The sequence below is a fragment of the Lissotriton helveticus genome, chromosome 7 (assembly GCF_964261635.1).
Source record: "Lissotriton helveticus chromosome 7, aLisHel1.1, whole genome shotgun sequence".
NCBI classification, from domain to species: domain Eukaryota; kingdom Metazoa; phylum Chordata; class Amphibia; order Caudata; family Salamandridae; genus Lissotriton; species Lissotriton helveticus.
The window spans coordinates 131,970,550-131,984,977 of NC_136068.1; the positions used below are offsets into that span (position 1 = coordinate 131,970,550).

General features: G+C 47.5%; 1 protein-coding gene across 4 annotated transcripts in view; it reads right to left on the bottom strand.

Moving 5' to 3' along the window:
- RAD21L1 (RAD21 cohesin complex component like 1) overlaps positions 1 to 14,428 on the bottom strand; it is a 1,165,932-nt gene that overhangs the window by 899,491 nt on the left and 252,013 nt on the right. The window contains exon 1 of one of the 4 annotated variants that reach the window (XM_078651708.1): positions 9,784 to 9,941. The exons of the other annotated variants lie outside the window; for them this stretch is intronic. The gene's annotated coding sequence lies outside the window, so the exon portion shown is untranslated. Of the gene's footprint in view, positions 1 to 9,783; positions 9,942 to 14,428 lie in introns of those variants that run through there. 4 annotated transcript variants of the gene reach the window in all.

The window sequence follows — 14,428 nt, forward strand, 5'->3', positions numbered from 1 at the left end:
TTCACATAATTAATGGCAGAATACAGAAAAGACACATTCCCGAGCTTATCTACCCGATTCTGGAATGTTCGTCTTTCTGGACAAAGTTCTTAGGGATAAGTACACGGCTCATGCAACTCATGCGCACAATGAGGATGAGAGGCTGCAAAAGTCCACCCCCGCTCTGAAGGGACATTACAGCCACAATAGGGAGGCAAGAAAAGGAACTACAGGAACTATTTTTGTGGGGTTCAATAATCCAGGAATTAAATCATTACCCAAGACTTGAATTTATTGTTATTTTTGTTAAGTACCGACTAGTATGCATCAGCATTTTTTGGGCATGTCTGTCTAAGTATTGTATAACTATGGGAAGTTGTGAGTGTTCACATATTAATATCCTGGATGTGATCAATGCATCAGATAGATCATTACCTATGACTCGGTGAAACCATACGGATGTGCAGTGTTGGAACAAACAGCTGCTTGAAGGAAGGGATGGACGCTGCATTGTTTCATTAGATCACTTTCGATCTGCCAACAGACCCATGGTGTCTCCAAAATCGTAAGGCGACCAACTACCCCATACGTGCTGTTCACTACTGGGCAAACCCCGATCGGAGAAGCAGTTACAAACTAGGAGCCGTGAAAATGAAATAAGCAAAGGATAACCCCATCCTCCCACCACACAAAACAAGTTGCAAATTCAGCAAACCGGGTACCTAGCCGCCTGCTTTCATTTTGATATGATTTAATTCGGCAACAAACATAAAAGTAAACAAGACTCACCATATATAAAGAATAAATGAAGACGGTTTGTTCATGAACAATGGTGATTGGCCCATGCTGCCGTTTTTGCTGGGGTGCACGACGCACCGTGCAGTTAAAATGATAGCGGACCAGAGAGGGAGCATGTCTTAAAGGAGTTCTGCCTCCTGATTGGCTGCTTAAATAAACCCGGAATAGAAACCTGTGGTGCGCGCGCACCACAGAGGAGCCGACGAGGGAATCGAAACCAGTGGTGCGGGGTCAAGGGAGCGCGAAGACGCCGATACGAGGTAGGGGTTGTGTGTGTAAGCGCGGGGGGGTGGTTCTCTGTGTGTGTATGCTCGGGGGGGGGTGTGTGCTCGGCAGGGGGGGGTGTGTTGGCGCTCGGCAGGGGGGGGGGTGCGCTCGGCGGGGGGGGGGGGTGCTCGGGAGGGGGGGGTGTATGCGCGGGGGCTGTATGTGTATTGTGAAGAGCCTGCCGGAATCGGAGCGCGTGGTGACGCGCGCGACCTGATCCGATTCTGGCAGGCTTGCTGCGTGCGCGTGCCAGTCTCTTGTCCTCTCCAATTTAGTCCTTGAAAGGCGGAATGATTACAATAGTCTCGCTTTGCGACAGCAGGCCTTTGGCCTGCAATCGCAGAGCGAGCCCTAAAAAAGAAATTTAAAAGAAAAAGGAAGGAGAGAACAAGATTCAGATCCCACTGGGGCATGATCAATGGCCTTGTTAGAAATGGGATTTCCGGTTGGCTAAGGCTGGCGCCAAAACCAGGCAGAAACCACCACTCTAGTCAAGGCAAGGGAGTTACACGCCAAGATAACCCCTGCTCACCCCCTTGGTAGCGAGACACGAGCAGTAAGGCTTACCCCGGAGGCAATGTAAGTTAAGTATTTGCGCACGCACCCACCAGCAGCAACATCCAAGGCCCCCCACAAAAGGAACTCCACACAAGGTTATATGAAAATAGCCTTTGTAGTATACCAAACACATTAGATAATGAACACACACTTTACAATGTGCCATAGGTACGGGCAGAATTTACAGGGGATTATATACATAGGACAGGGCCACATGGACCCCTGTCAGGAATAAGCACTTTTAGAACTAGCACTTGGTAGAATTAGCACTTTGTAGAAATAGCATATAGCACATATAATAACTATAGCGCCAAATAGCAACTGTAGACCACAACCAGTAACCATTGGCAAAAGGTAAGTACCACCTACGCAATCCTAAACACTTTAGGCAAATATCACGCAGGGAACCATGAACACGCTAGTATAACCCATACTAGATAAAACAACCTCCTAAGCATAAACATATGTCTATAGGTATCAGAACAGAGTGCGCAAAACATTCTACACACAGTACATTTCCTAGCACCCTAAGAAGCACATAAATCACATTTAGCGTAGAAATCACATTAAAGTCCAGGTTGCGCCACTGCGCCAAAACCTAAACGTAGCAGCTGCCCACTACTTGCTGGGCAGCTGAAGGACAAGAACAGAGCCTAAAAGCTGCAGCTGGCACTAAGTGCTGCGCAGCTGGGGAAGGCCAAGGTAGGGATGAAGGAGTGCGTCTCACTCAAAGAACAAGTCCCTAGAAGGCAAAACCTACACGCTGCAGCTGTCCACTACTTGCTGGGCAGCTGGGATCTCAAAACTGCGACAGGGGAGCCTTCTAGGCTGTAGAAACAAATGGGGTGCACCCTGGAGCCCTTTAGGCTCTGAAAGATCACCATGCTCATGGAGCTCCTAAACTAATGCTCCTAAACTAATTATGTGCCCATCTAGGCGCAGCACTGGCCCCCAAACCCTGAGGCATCTCCGGAGGATCAGCACGGGCCTTTCTGCAACAACGGTGGACCCTGGGCCACACGGGCCCCTTCAGGAAATAGATGCCCCCATCGGTGGAGCGGCCCGCTGACAGACGGGGCCGCTCTAAATCGGTGCCTCGCACTGGCATCACAAGGCTCCTTCTGCTCCCTCGGGAGCGGAAACAGGGATGTCCTCCCCACTCGTCGCCCGGCCCAGCCCTGACTCACCGAGCTATTGGCTGGGGGACCAGTCTCCTTCCTGCGGTACTCCCCGGGGCTCGCTCACTGATGCTGGGGGTCCGCGGGGCTCTCTCCTCACTAGGAGAGCCCCGTACACCGGTTGGAACACTTTCGGCGCAGGGCTTCCCTCTCCTCACGGGAGCCCCGCGCTGGCATCGGCCGTCGTCCCCCTTCACCCGGGCCCCCTCCTGGGCCCAACCCGGGGCTTCTCTGGGTGCCGTGGGCAAAAGGCGGGGTTCTCTTTTCCACATGAGAGCCCGCCACCCTCAGAAACACTTCTCTTGCCGGCCGCATTTCCTGGTGCCAGCGTCACTTCCGTCCGGCGGCCCCGCCCACAATCAGGCGGGCCGCGGATGGCGGCGCCAATCGGGTGGCGGCGGTGAACTCTTTGGGCATAGAACGAGGGGTAGGCTCCCCCTTGCGCAGAAATTAACGTGGAAGCGGGGTGGCACCCGCGCAATGCAAATAACATCGGCATGGCAGCCATCAGGCAGGGTGGGCACCTTCAAGGCTAATTAATTAAATAAGCAGGGTGGGCACCCGCGCTGGCAACCACCAGGGCAGGAGCACTTCCCCCGAGGGAAAACAACAGCGCTCTGCCCACACATGGGAAATAAAGCGCCCACAAGGCGCCGGGGGCACAGCTAAAACCACAGGCCCCAGAGAAGGAAATGACCCCTACAGCAAGAAGGGTCCAAAGTAGTCCTGGAGCATCAAGATTGAGCACAGCAGCTCCCAGTAAAGGAAAGTCCTCCAGGAATTCAGGGGCAGGGCAGGGCCCAGGGAGGCAAGCCTTCCCCTGGGCCCCAGCAGCAGCATGCCCCTGGTAGATTCAAGTTGGCAAACAAGCACATTGAACATGAGGTCACAGCCTCATTTGATACACAAAATCCCTTTGTCTCTAGGGAGCAGGGTGGGGGAAAAACCAGACGCAGCTGGTTTTGGAGCACTTTGTTTTGCTCAGCCCCTCTTCCCATTCACTGGCCAGGCTAGGGTCATCAGTCGCACCACAGGGGGCAGAGCCAGCATTGTGTGGGGAAAGCCCAGCCCTATTCAGGTCCCAGGTGCACTCCTCCCTCACATCAGTCATGCAGATCTATCCACTCACCACCAGGGCAGACCCATCCTGACTCCTGGAGCCAGGTTCACCAGCCACCTCCAGCCAATCACAAGCCAGACAGCCAATTCACATTAATTACACAGACAGGCTGACTTCTAGAAGTGGCACTTCCACACTAGACACAATAATGCCGCACACATCATCGCGCAGCATTTAATCACACGAGTCTGCACATACCAAACTCGTACCTTCACTCCCCACGCATCAGGAACTACCAGGGACACATACACTCCCCATGCATTCCTATGGGAGGGCAGGCCAACCTCACCACACGCATGCACTTTACCCTGAGACACAGTGGTAAAGTGCGCAGAAGCCAAAAATCACTAACACCAGGCCACAATTAAAAGCAAAACGTTTAGGGGTGAACCTGCCAGAAGGGCTAAGTCCAACAGACCTGAAGGAGGAAAACATGCTGCAAGCCTTTAAGATACCCAGCAGCAATAGGTGACTTTAATCAAGAAGGTGGGTCCAGCCACCACAAAAAAGTCAAAGTGTTTGAAGGAGAACCTTTAACTGTGCCCAGAGCAGAGACCTGCTGGGCAAGAGATCAAATAAAAGTACCTTGAATACAGGTGCAGAAAGTCAGGGGGGAGGTCGATATTGTGGGAATCACACAAGGTCACAAACTTATCCTAACAGCAGGAGTATACCGATTTGGTGGATGGATGCCTGGCTGCCAGAATAACATCAGATTTCCAGAGGAAGGTCAAAAGCTGTTGACTGTTGCCGGTTAATGTCCACTCGTGAAACTGAAAGGTGCGCAGGTTTGGGTGCAGAACCATCAGCTGTTCCTGCGACAGAAGATCCTGTCAAGGGGGAAGCCTCCTTGGAGGGCAGATTCTCAAGCTAAACATCGAGAGGTCATACTCTCTGTGCCAAATCCAGAGCCACAAGAATAACTTGGGCCCAGACATTCCTAATCCTCGGGGACTCTGGGCAATAGTGGTATTGGCAGGAAGGAGTACAGGAGGCCAGAGCTCTGATCAAGAGGAAAATTGTCTGCAAGCAAGTCTCACCTTGGAAACTAGCATGCACAACTGCTGACATTGCATGTTCTTGGCAGTGGAAAACAGATCTAACCAAGGTTCTCCCCACTGCTGAAAGAGTCCTTGCACCACTACCGGATGGAGACATCATCGGTTATCCGCTGGCATCTTCAGTTGAGTTTTTCTGCTCTAGCATTCAGAAAGCCCACTGTTAGATTTGGGGGTCTCTAGTTGTCAGAGATAGGCACCTTTGTCAAAATAGGGGCCCTTGCGTCTAGTCAGGGTAAGGGGGTACACTCCTAAAATAACCCCTCCTCACCCCCTTGGTAGCTTGGCACGAGCAGACAGGCTTATCTCAGAGGCAGAAAAGAACAGAGTCGGATGGCTGAGTGATAATTTGCGCTGAGTGGTGACAAGGGAGTCCCTGTGTGTACAATCAAGCAAGCTCTAAGGATAAGGAGATGGCCATCGACCATCCACCAAACCGGTATTGAAAATCAATACCATGTATGAATCAAAATCACAATATATCCTGAGCTAAAACACAAGTGTGAGGTACAATCAATTGTAAGTCGAGAAGTCTTTGTTTCTTCTTTTATTCACAAAAAATAGTCTTCCCAAACACAGTCTAGCCGCCAACACGCGTTTCGTCTATCGTGGTTCTGGCCACAGACTTCTTCAGGGCTATAGCTAGATGATATCAATTAAATATTATCACTCCTCTTCTCGATTTCATATTTATGCCAGATTCCAATTCTGAGTTTTCGCAATTTCTTGTGTGGACTCCAATATCGTGGAATTGCCCAAAGTAACCTCAAACCGAGTACGGACCAACACAAGGTGCACGAGAAACCGGCGTGTAGCTACAGCGAGAGCGGCGACCCCCTTCTTCAGGGATGAGACGACAGCGGCTGCGGCAGGCTTCTTCATGAGTCGCGCTTCCAGCTCCTTGCGACACGCAGTTCCTCAGAAAGCCCAACACAACTGCAGGCACTTCAAAAGAACTCTTGGGAAGCTGGTGGTTGAAGTCTGTTGTCCCTGAGACTTCAGCAGGAGGCAAGCTCTTTCTCAAGCCCTTGGAGATCCTTCACAAGTTGAATAAAGTACACACAGAGTTCCTTTCTCCTCTCTTTGGCAGTCAGTCCACCACTGCAGGCCAATCCCTCAAGCTTAGGGATAGTCTCTCTGGTTCCTATACTAAGCAAAGGATTATTCTTCTAAAGTTATGGGGTCTGGGTCCCCTCTTTTATACGCCGTTTCCCTTTGTTCTCTGAAGGCAGAGAGGCCTTTGCCTAGTCCAAGCCAGTTCTGGTCAGTCCTTGAGCACTCTGTTTACATGACTCCTTCTTTCCTTTCACAGTGCAGGGCAGAGACATCAGACACACCACAGGAGGTGGAGCCAGCATTTTGGAGGGAAGGCACAGCCCTATTCAGATCCCAGGTGCAACTCCTCCCACCCATCTACATGTAGATCTCTCTATTCAGCCCTGTGCTGACTCACCCTGTCTCCTGGAATCCCCCAGCCCCATCACTCAAACTCCAGACAAGGAATACATAACCTAGCAAGGGTAGGCTTGGATGGTTAGACAAGAAAATACCTACTTTCTAAAAGTGGTATTTTCAAACACAGAATGTTAAAACCAACTTCACTAAAAGATGTATTTTATCATTCTGAGTTGAGGCATACTAAACTCGAATCTCTACCTAGTTCCCCGAGTCAGTTAGGATAATAAGATGTAATAATTAAACTGCTCATTCTGGCCTATAGGGATCAGGTAGCCTTGCAATAGTGAAAAACGAAAATGGATGTAATTCACTATTTGGGCATGCCACACACATCAGGACTTGTCCTACCTTATACTTACAACGAACCCTGCCATTGGGCCTACCATAGGGGTGTCTGATATGAAGAAAATGGAAGGATTAGAGACTGGCAAGTGGGTGCACTTGCCCAGTCAGCATGGCAGTACCAGACTGCACACAGGCTCGGCAATGGCAGACCTGAGACACATTTTACAAGCTGCTTCTGTGGGTGGCACAACCAGTGCTGCAAGCCCACCAGCAGCATTTGGTTTACAAGCCCTGGGCACACTCAGTTCACTGTACTGGTGTCTGACAAGTAAACCAAACTAGCAAATCATGGAGTCACTAATCCATACATCAATTTATCATAGGGAGAGCATATGCACTTTAGCAATGATCAGCAGTGGTAAAGTGCCCAGAGTCATAAAACCAACAAGAACAGGTCAGACAAAATATAGGAGGAAGGCAAAAAGTTCAGGGATGACCCTGCAAAAAGGCCCAAGTCCAACACCCACCAGGTGATGTACCACCAGGAAAATGCCTTGGCAATACAGCCATGTCCAAAGACGCAAAGCCTCTTGACAAAGGGTACACGACCCTACCCCACTCTTTTGCAGTAACATGCCAGGTGTTGTCCGTGAACACCTGCACCAGACTTCCTCCAATTCAGGTCCCACTGCAGAACCCACATATGCCAATGGTCAGGAGTCACAAGCAGGATGCAAGAGGCCACAGTAGCGGCTGTTCATATTGTAAAGTGGTGGGAGGGGGAATACAAACAAAAAGATTCATGTCAGACAATGAAAAATATATTAAATTGTACTTACCTGCTGCTCCAGCGGCCGCTGCCTTGCTCACCTTTCCTGATCCTCGACTCCGGCAGTCTAGGGCTAGTGCACACTGCGCAGGCTCCCAGATGCCAATCCCAGCGCTTCTCTCATGCTTGAATTGTTCTCAGCTGCCTGGTTTGGTGCTCAGACAGTGCCTGGGAGTTGGACTGTTCTGCACCTGGATGTGCAACATAGTTCAGGTTGGGGAATGGCTAAGTGCGCATGTCTGTTTGGCCGCCCTAAGGTAGCCGTACAAACCGACATGTGCACTCAGCAGTGTCCATAACTACTCAAAAAGCGGAGGAAGACCCCGACCCAACTGGCTCTGGGAAAAATAAAAAGAATGTTATCATTTTATTTTTCTCGTTTGTCTGTGCTGGCTTTTAGCAGGGGGGAAGGAGGCTCCTCCGCCATAACGGAAGAGCCGTCCATGGGAGGTCATGAGGCCCAACGACATCAAGTTCATCCTCACTGAAATACAGTATAGGGGCTGAAACATCGCTATCAAAGCCCGAATATCGTGGATTTGCCACTTGGCAAGATAGGCCCGAAACTGCACTGTGTCCAGAACAGGTCGGATGAGAAAGAGCGTCTTAGAGGGAGTCAGGTGTGACTTTGGCACGCTGATAGTGAAGCACAGCAAGCGCAGAAGGTTCGCCATAGTCTGGAGATAGGAGATTACTTCCTGGGGCCGTCAAAAGTCAGTGGTAGAGGTAAGGAAAGACTTGAAATCCCAACCCCTGCAGATGAGCTGCAACACCGCCATCACTTTTGTGAACACCCAAGGGGTGCTGGTAAGTCCGAAGGGGACCACTGCAAACAGAGTGCTCGTGTACCACTTCAAACCAGAGGTAACATCTGTGGGCAGGCAGGAATGGGATGAGGAAATATGCATCATGCAAGTCCAACACTACCATTCAGTACGCTAAAGGAAAACAGAGGCACTCCAAAGGTTGGGAACAATCTCAAAAATTAGTTGCAGGATCAACACACGGAGAATCGATTTTTTGAGGTCATAGGGTTCCTGAAAATCAGTTGCTCAGCCATAAAGAAGATTAAAATATTATTCAATTTACCTTCAAAAATGAAATCCATGCAAAAGGGCCGACGTGTGTTTCAAGAGACACAGGGTGCTTCATAAAGGCCAATCCTCAGTTACAAATATCTTGTATCAATATCGCACAAATAATACTGACGCATCATTTTTTAGGACCGTTTTCTTGTAATCATCCATGGAACATGTAGTTCAAAAAGCCTTTCACAGCTGAATAGTCTTATATATTTCATGTAAGTGTTCACTATACCTCACGCAATCTCCATTTAAAATACCGGAATGGTAACCGCAAGGCAGAGTGTCGGCATTTCAGGATACTTGAAGTCAGCAATGCCCCTGCTGTACAGCATAAACAAAAGGCAATGGTGGAGCCAATAGTTTCAATGGATAGACCTACAGGCTTTGCCAACGCTTGTTAGATTTGATATTGTAAATCCGTTATGCTTCTGATTACAGTTGAATACATCAAGCGAAAAGAGAATCCTTCAAAGGAGTACGTCACTATTTCACATTTGGACGGGAATAAAAAGTTTCATTTGCAAGTGTGCCTTCGCGTATGTGTGTGCGTGGGTTGGTACATTTGCGAATTTGTCTCTGTACTAGCTCGGCTTTGCAGGTGTAACCATTTACTTTGTGCCTCAGTAGAAATGTACAATACAAACGCCAAATCTGTTGCTTTGGTTTAATTAAACTTGGGTCAAACCACTAAGGAGTAACAAAGATGAAAAAATAATAAACCCACCCGGCTAGGGGAAAAAACTAAAGCATTCCTCTCAACCCATCCCAGAGACATTTTGCCCTCTTCGAAAACATGTTTTTAGTTCGTTCTAACGCCACGAGGCCATACGAATAGCAGTCCTACACAAACTCATAACATATACATATAGTCAACGTCAACAGTAGCAATGTGAGGACCACGGTTCAACTCCCTCTAGCGCGTCCCATCTTCATAAACAACATAGCGACTGTTTTCGTTGTACTGTATGTATTTTGCAGAGCTCTCAAGTTACCCCACCGCATACGAGAGCAGCCAAAGCAGCATTTTTTAATTTGCATTCCTTATTTTATAAGGTCAGTACTAAGATTGAAATTGGCTAAAGGGAAACCAGAGTTATGCTTTTGGTTCTCCACGTCTGCCTCTGTACTAAATGCATTAGGGTTTCATATCGAGATGTAAATATCAAACCTGTGGTATCTGGTCACCCAGTGACTGTTCTGCCAGCTTTCTGTCTTTTAAGGCACACACCGCGTCTCCCCTGGAAGGCGGTTCTTCCATGGCTTGAGAATCTACTTATTACCCTGTTGCGATTCATGGACGAGGCGATCAATTCTCTCATAAGTCAAATAGAATAGCCCGCCCAGGCCCAAATAAAGCGACACTCTAGACACAAAACTCTATCACTTCGGAGCGCTTGCGTTCTACTGACGTAGCCCCACCCCTGCGCTGCGCGGCACGTGCGCAGTCCGTAGCGCGTTCCCTGGGAGTCTGTTATGAGAGATGATCCAAATCAGGCACGTACTGCGCAGGTTGTTTTTACTACTTCTTAATTAGAGAAAAAAGAGGATTCTGTTACAAAGGTGCGCATCATAGTTTTTTTCTCACAATAACAGCGCTGTCCGTTACAGCTAGCGATAGATTATGACATATGGTCTTCAGCTAGTCCTTTTTTTACCCAACGCATTCGGGTGGTATGAGATCAGGATAGTCAAGTGTGTATGTTAATTTCCTCTAATGTGTGAGAATGTATACAGCAGGCACAAAACCGCCATAAGGTATGGTGATGTATTGGAGATGGGGTGACCCCTTCAGTTATTCCTGGCTTTCTCCGTACATTGCTTCATTCCGGGATTTATAGTTATTTTTTTGCATTGTAAGTTGGGTCCCAAAAATGTATCGTGTTACTGTATAAAATCCATGGTTGCTGAAAAAGTCAAGCATTTCATAAGACTAGATGGATACTGTGATTTTACGTGTTAGAATGTGGATGTGTCGATTTCCAATACCGTGTACTTTTCATTCACATAATACTTGGAACAAACACTGACAAGGCAATATATATTATTTTTGAATAGCCTATGGAGAGTCTGTTTTTATTAAGCTTAAGTAAAAGGCAAGGCAGTTTTAGCAAAAGCAGGAGGGTATGCTTTTCTAGTGTGTAGCAGTGTGTGTGTCATAGAGTACAAATGTGCGAAAGAGTGCAATAGATATAGTGAGAATGTGTGTGTGCATATGTGTGTTATGCGTGCAAGAGTGCTGTTTGTCTGGCATACTAGAGGTTATTCTTGCCTTTTGGACAATGGCACTAATACTACAGGCCCTGGCATGCTTCTATTAAGACATCATCATTGGCTGTGGGGACTCGAACTGTCTAACTGAAAAAAGGTGTTAGCCCAGTCATACCCACACGTGCCACCACACCTGGCTGAAGGCCCTGACATAATGAATGTAATTCTTAGCATATTGAGTGGGTCCATAGCAAAATGGTGGAACTGATATTTGAGGTAACTCTTGCCGTATGATTTCCTCTACTCACTTTATAAGGGGTGTCAATGGCAAAATGCCGACCCTTGTATACCAGAGGGAATTTTTAAAGGTACTCTTTGCTGTTGCTGAAGTATCCATGGAGAATTTCTGGCACTGTGATATTGAATGTACTCCTTGGCATAAGGGGCTAACCCATGAAAAAATGATGACCTTGGTTTAGTAGAAGTCATTTCTGAGTTAAGACATTTGAAAAAAAAACTATATGTACTCCTAGGAAAGGCCAGGCTTCTCTGGTGCACCATGAAAATACTGGAATATTTCATGACTGCCCATAAGGGTCTGCAGCGTTTTAGTAAATTTGATCCCAAAAGTAAAAAAACATTGTCAGGGGAGAAGTCTACTCTCCCTTAAATCATCTACAAGAAATCTTTTAACTTGTTTTGCTTGCTGGAATTTGGGGGAAGTATCACACCCCACCTCTAACATAGATCTTTTCCCTCATATAATGGGTATGATGTTAGCTCTCACCCCATTTCTGGAAATGCTTGTCTTGCCCCATTGCTGGCAACAGGGTTGGCTTTAGGGCGGTGCGACTGGTGCATCAGCACCTGGCATTGACTTTGGTGGGGGGCACTGTGTTTAAAAATAATCTTTGGTTTAAAAGCACATGAACTTCCTTGTGCATTAGGCAGTTTTCAGGCAACAGTGAAAATCTCAAGATAACTCTGTTGATTAATGTTCCTATTAGTAAGAGTTCAGAATTTTTGTCTAATTGCAGTTTTGGCTCATCGTTAAGTAGCACAAAGGGTGAATGTGCCTGCTGCAAAGAACCTGTACAGTGCAGATCACAGAACTAAGAGTGAGTGAACTACGAGTAGCTCTATAAAAAAATGAAATGTACATTAGAGAGAGGCTATAGAGGGATAAGCCGCCCTGTTGGAGAGTGGTAGTGGGGATTCGTGGGGAAGGAGGATATGGGGGAGGAGAGTGCCAAAAAAGACTGTTATAGCAGCCACCACCGGCGCTCAAACTGGTCGTGGCTGGGAGTCTTAGCCCCCGCCCCTAAGTTTGGGTCTAGTTGCGCCCCTGGTATACAGTAATGCTTTAAATGCGCCAATACTATTGGGTACTGAGTACCTGCACTTCTTAGCAGGGGTACAGTTTTTTTAATTGGAGGGAACCAGCACTTCATAGGAGCAAGTATGTACTCTGGTATAGGGTACCCACATTTTATTTGTCTATTTCAAAGCACTGGGATACTGTATGGACTGTGAGTGAGAGACCCTAGACTGTATTGTGGATGAACAGCGCAGTAGTTGTGTGGGTGTGTGTGTGGCAGCATCTGAAACTCTGGTAAGTTTAGAGCGTTTACTTGACACTCAGGGTTTGGGTGAAAGACTCAGGATGTGTGTGAGATTATGGAACTATGATTTGATAGACTTGGGATGTTTGTGACATGTTCTGGAATAATGATGGAGGTGGTGCTGTGCATGAGATAGCCTATAGAATGTGTGTTGAGTTGACAGCATATGAAAGTGTATGCATCTGGTTCTGTAGATGTTCGTGACAAATGTTAGATTTGTGTGTGAGGCTCCAGCTCTGTTTCAGACAAAAGGTGACAGGTTCTACATATTTAGCTCATGTTATTGCAGCCCTGCCAAGTTTCCCAGGTCCATGCATGGTCTGCTGTTCCAGTCCATGTTTTTCAAAATTCTGGGACTTGTAGTGTTTTTTGTTATTTTTACTTTATTTAGCATTTTCTTAGTAAACAAAAGTGATGCACTGAGAACGTTCACATTGTGACATTTTCATGAGCACATGGGTAAGTTGACATGATTGACTCATAAACACAGCTAAGGTCTCAAGATAAAACATACATTAATGCAGTTAGTCGTGCATGGTCCGACTCAAGCATTGTAGCATTTTCCACATACATCAGCATATCACTGACAGTCCCATCAACCCCTCCACCCACCTCGGGAAAGCCCCTCAATTCGGGAGACTGCATAATATAATTAGTGCCTTAATTGGTGCGTTTTTCCCCACGCCCGTCTACCCTACTCCTGTCGGGACAATACCTTGCTCTTGTTGTGTGGAGGGATATGTCTGCTGTGAGGCTAGGAAGGCTCTGAAGGGACCCCAGATATCTTTAGGTCTCGAGGAGGGAGGGATGGTATTGGCATATAGATCACTCTTCCTAGAGCAGGATGCCAAGCCATGGAGCCAACTCTTAAACTTAGGAGAATGCCTGCTCCCCCAGTGTAAGGCGACTTCTCTTTTAGCCAATAGTAGGCAGATAGCAACAAACCTATGGATGTTACGAGGAAATTGGACTACATATCCCAGCAAGGCAATCTCTGGTAAAGGAACTATTGGCATCTTAATCATACTGCTGAGCGTCTCATGTATGCTTGTCCAGAAAGCCTGTATGCCTGAGCATGTCCATGCGAGGTGGGCAAAGTCGGCGTGTGGGGAAGTGCATCTCTGACAATGATGTGATCTAGTGGGGTCTATCCGGTGCATTTTGGAAGGGGTGATGTACATTCTTTGTAGGAACTTGAAATGAATCAGTTTGTGGCGGCTGTTAAGGGAGACACTGTCCATGACTGTGCAACAGGCCGCCCATTGGTCGTCTGTTATAGGGTTGCCCAGATCCGTCTCCCAGGCGCTGCATATCTTGTCGTCATTTACTGGGATAATATCAGCACACGCCTTGTAGAGTTGGGACATAATATGGATCCCTTTACTACTGGCTATCACTATCGTGAGGGGAGGGAAGGAGGGAGGCTCAAGTGGATATTCCGGGAGTTTAGACCGTAGTGCTGCTCGTAGCCTCAATAGGACAAATCTGTCCATAATGTAATGTTAGGAAACATGGACTCATCTTCAGGGTGAAAGATGTGGCCCACTGGATATAAATCGCCCATTTTGGCAATGTGAAATGTAGTGCAAGTGCTCTGTACCAGTTTTGCAGCAGTAATGGGGAGCCATCTAGCATTAGGGAATGGAAGTGCTGAGGAGTTGAGTGTCTGAGTGTTTGTGATATGACCCAGCTTAGCCCATGCCCAACTGGTGGTCGAGACCGGCTGAATGTCTAGTCTTGTGTCTTTAAATGTGAAACAGGATAACGAGCCCCAGCATTCAAAGGAAAAAATCTGGACTGGAGCAGCACATCACACATGGACTTGGAAACTTGCCGGCTATGGGACTACACTATGACACTGATGTCTATTTCTCTGTGAAGGAGGCTCTGGAATGCGTTCAGTATGTTCTTTAGATGTCTGTAATATATTTGGGTTATGCATGCCTGGTTATTACTCTTTGTTTGTGACAGTCTGTATGTAAA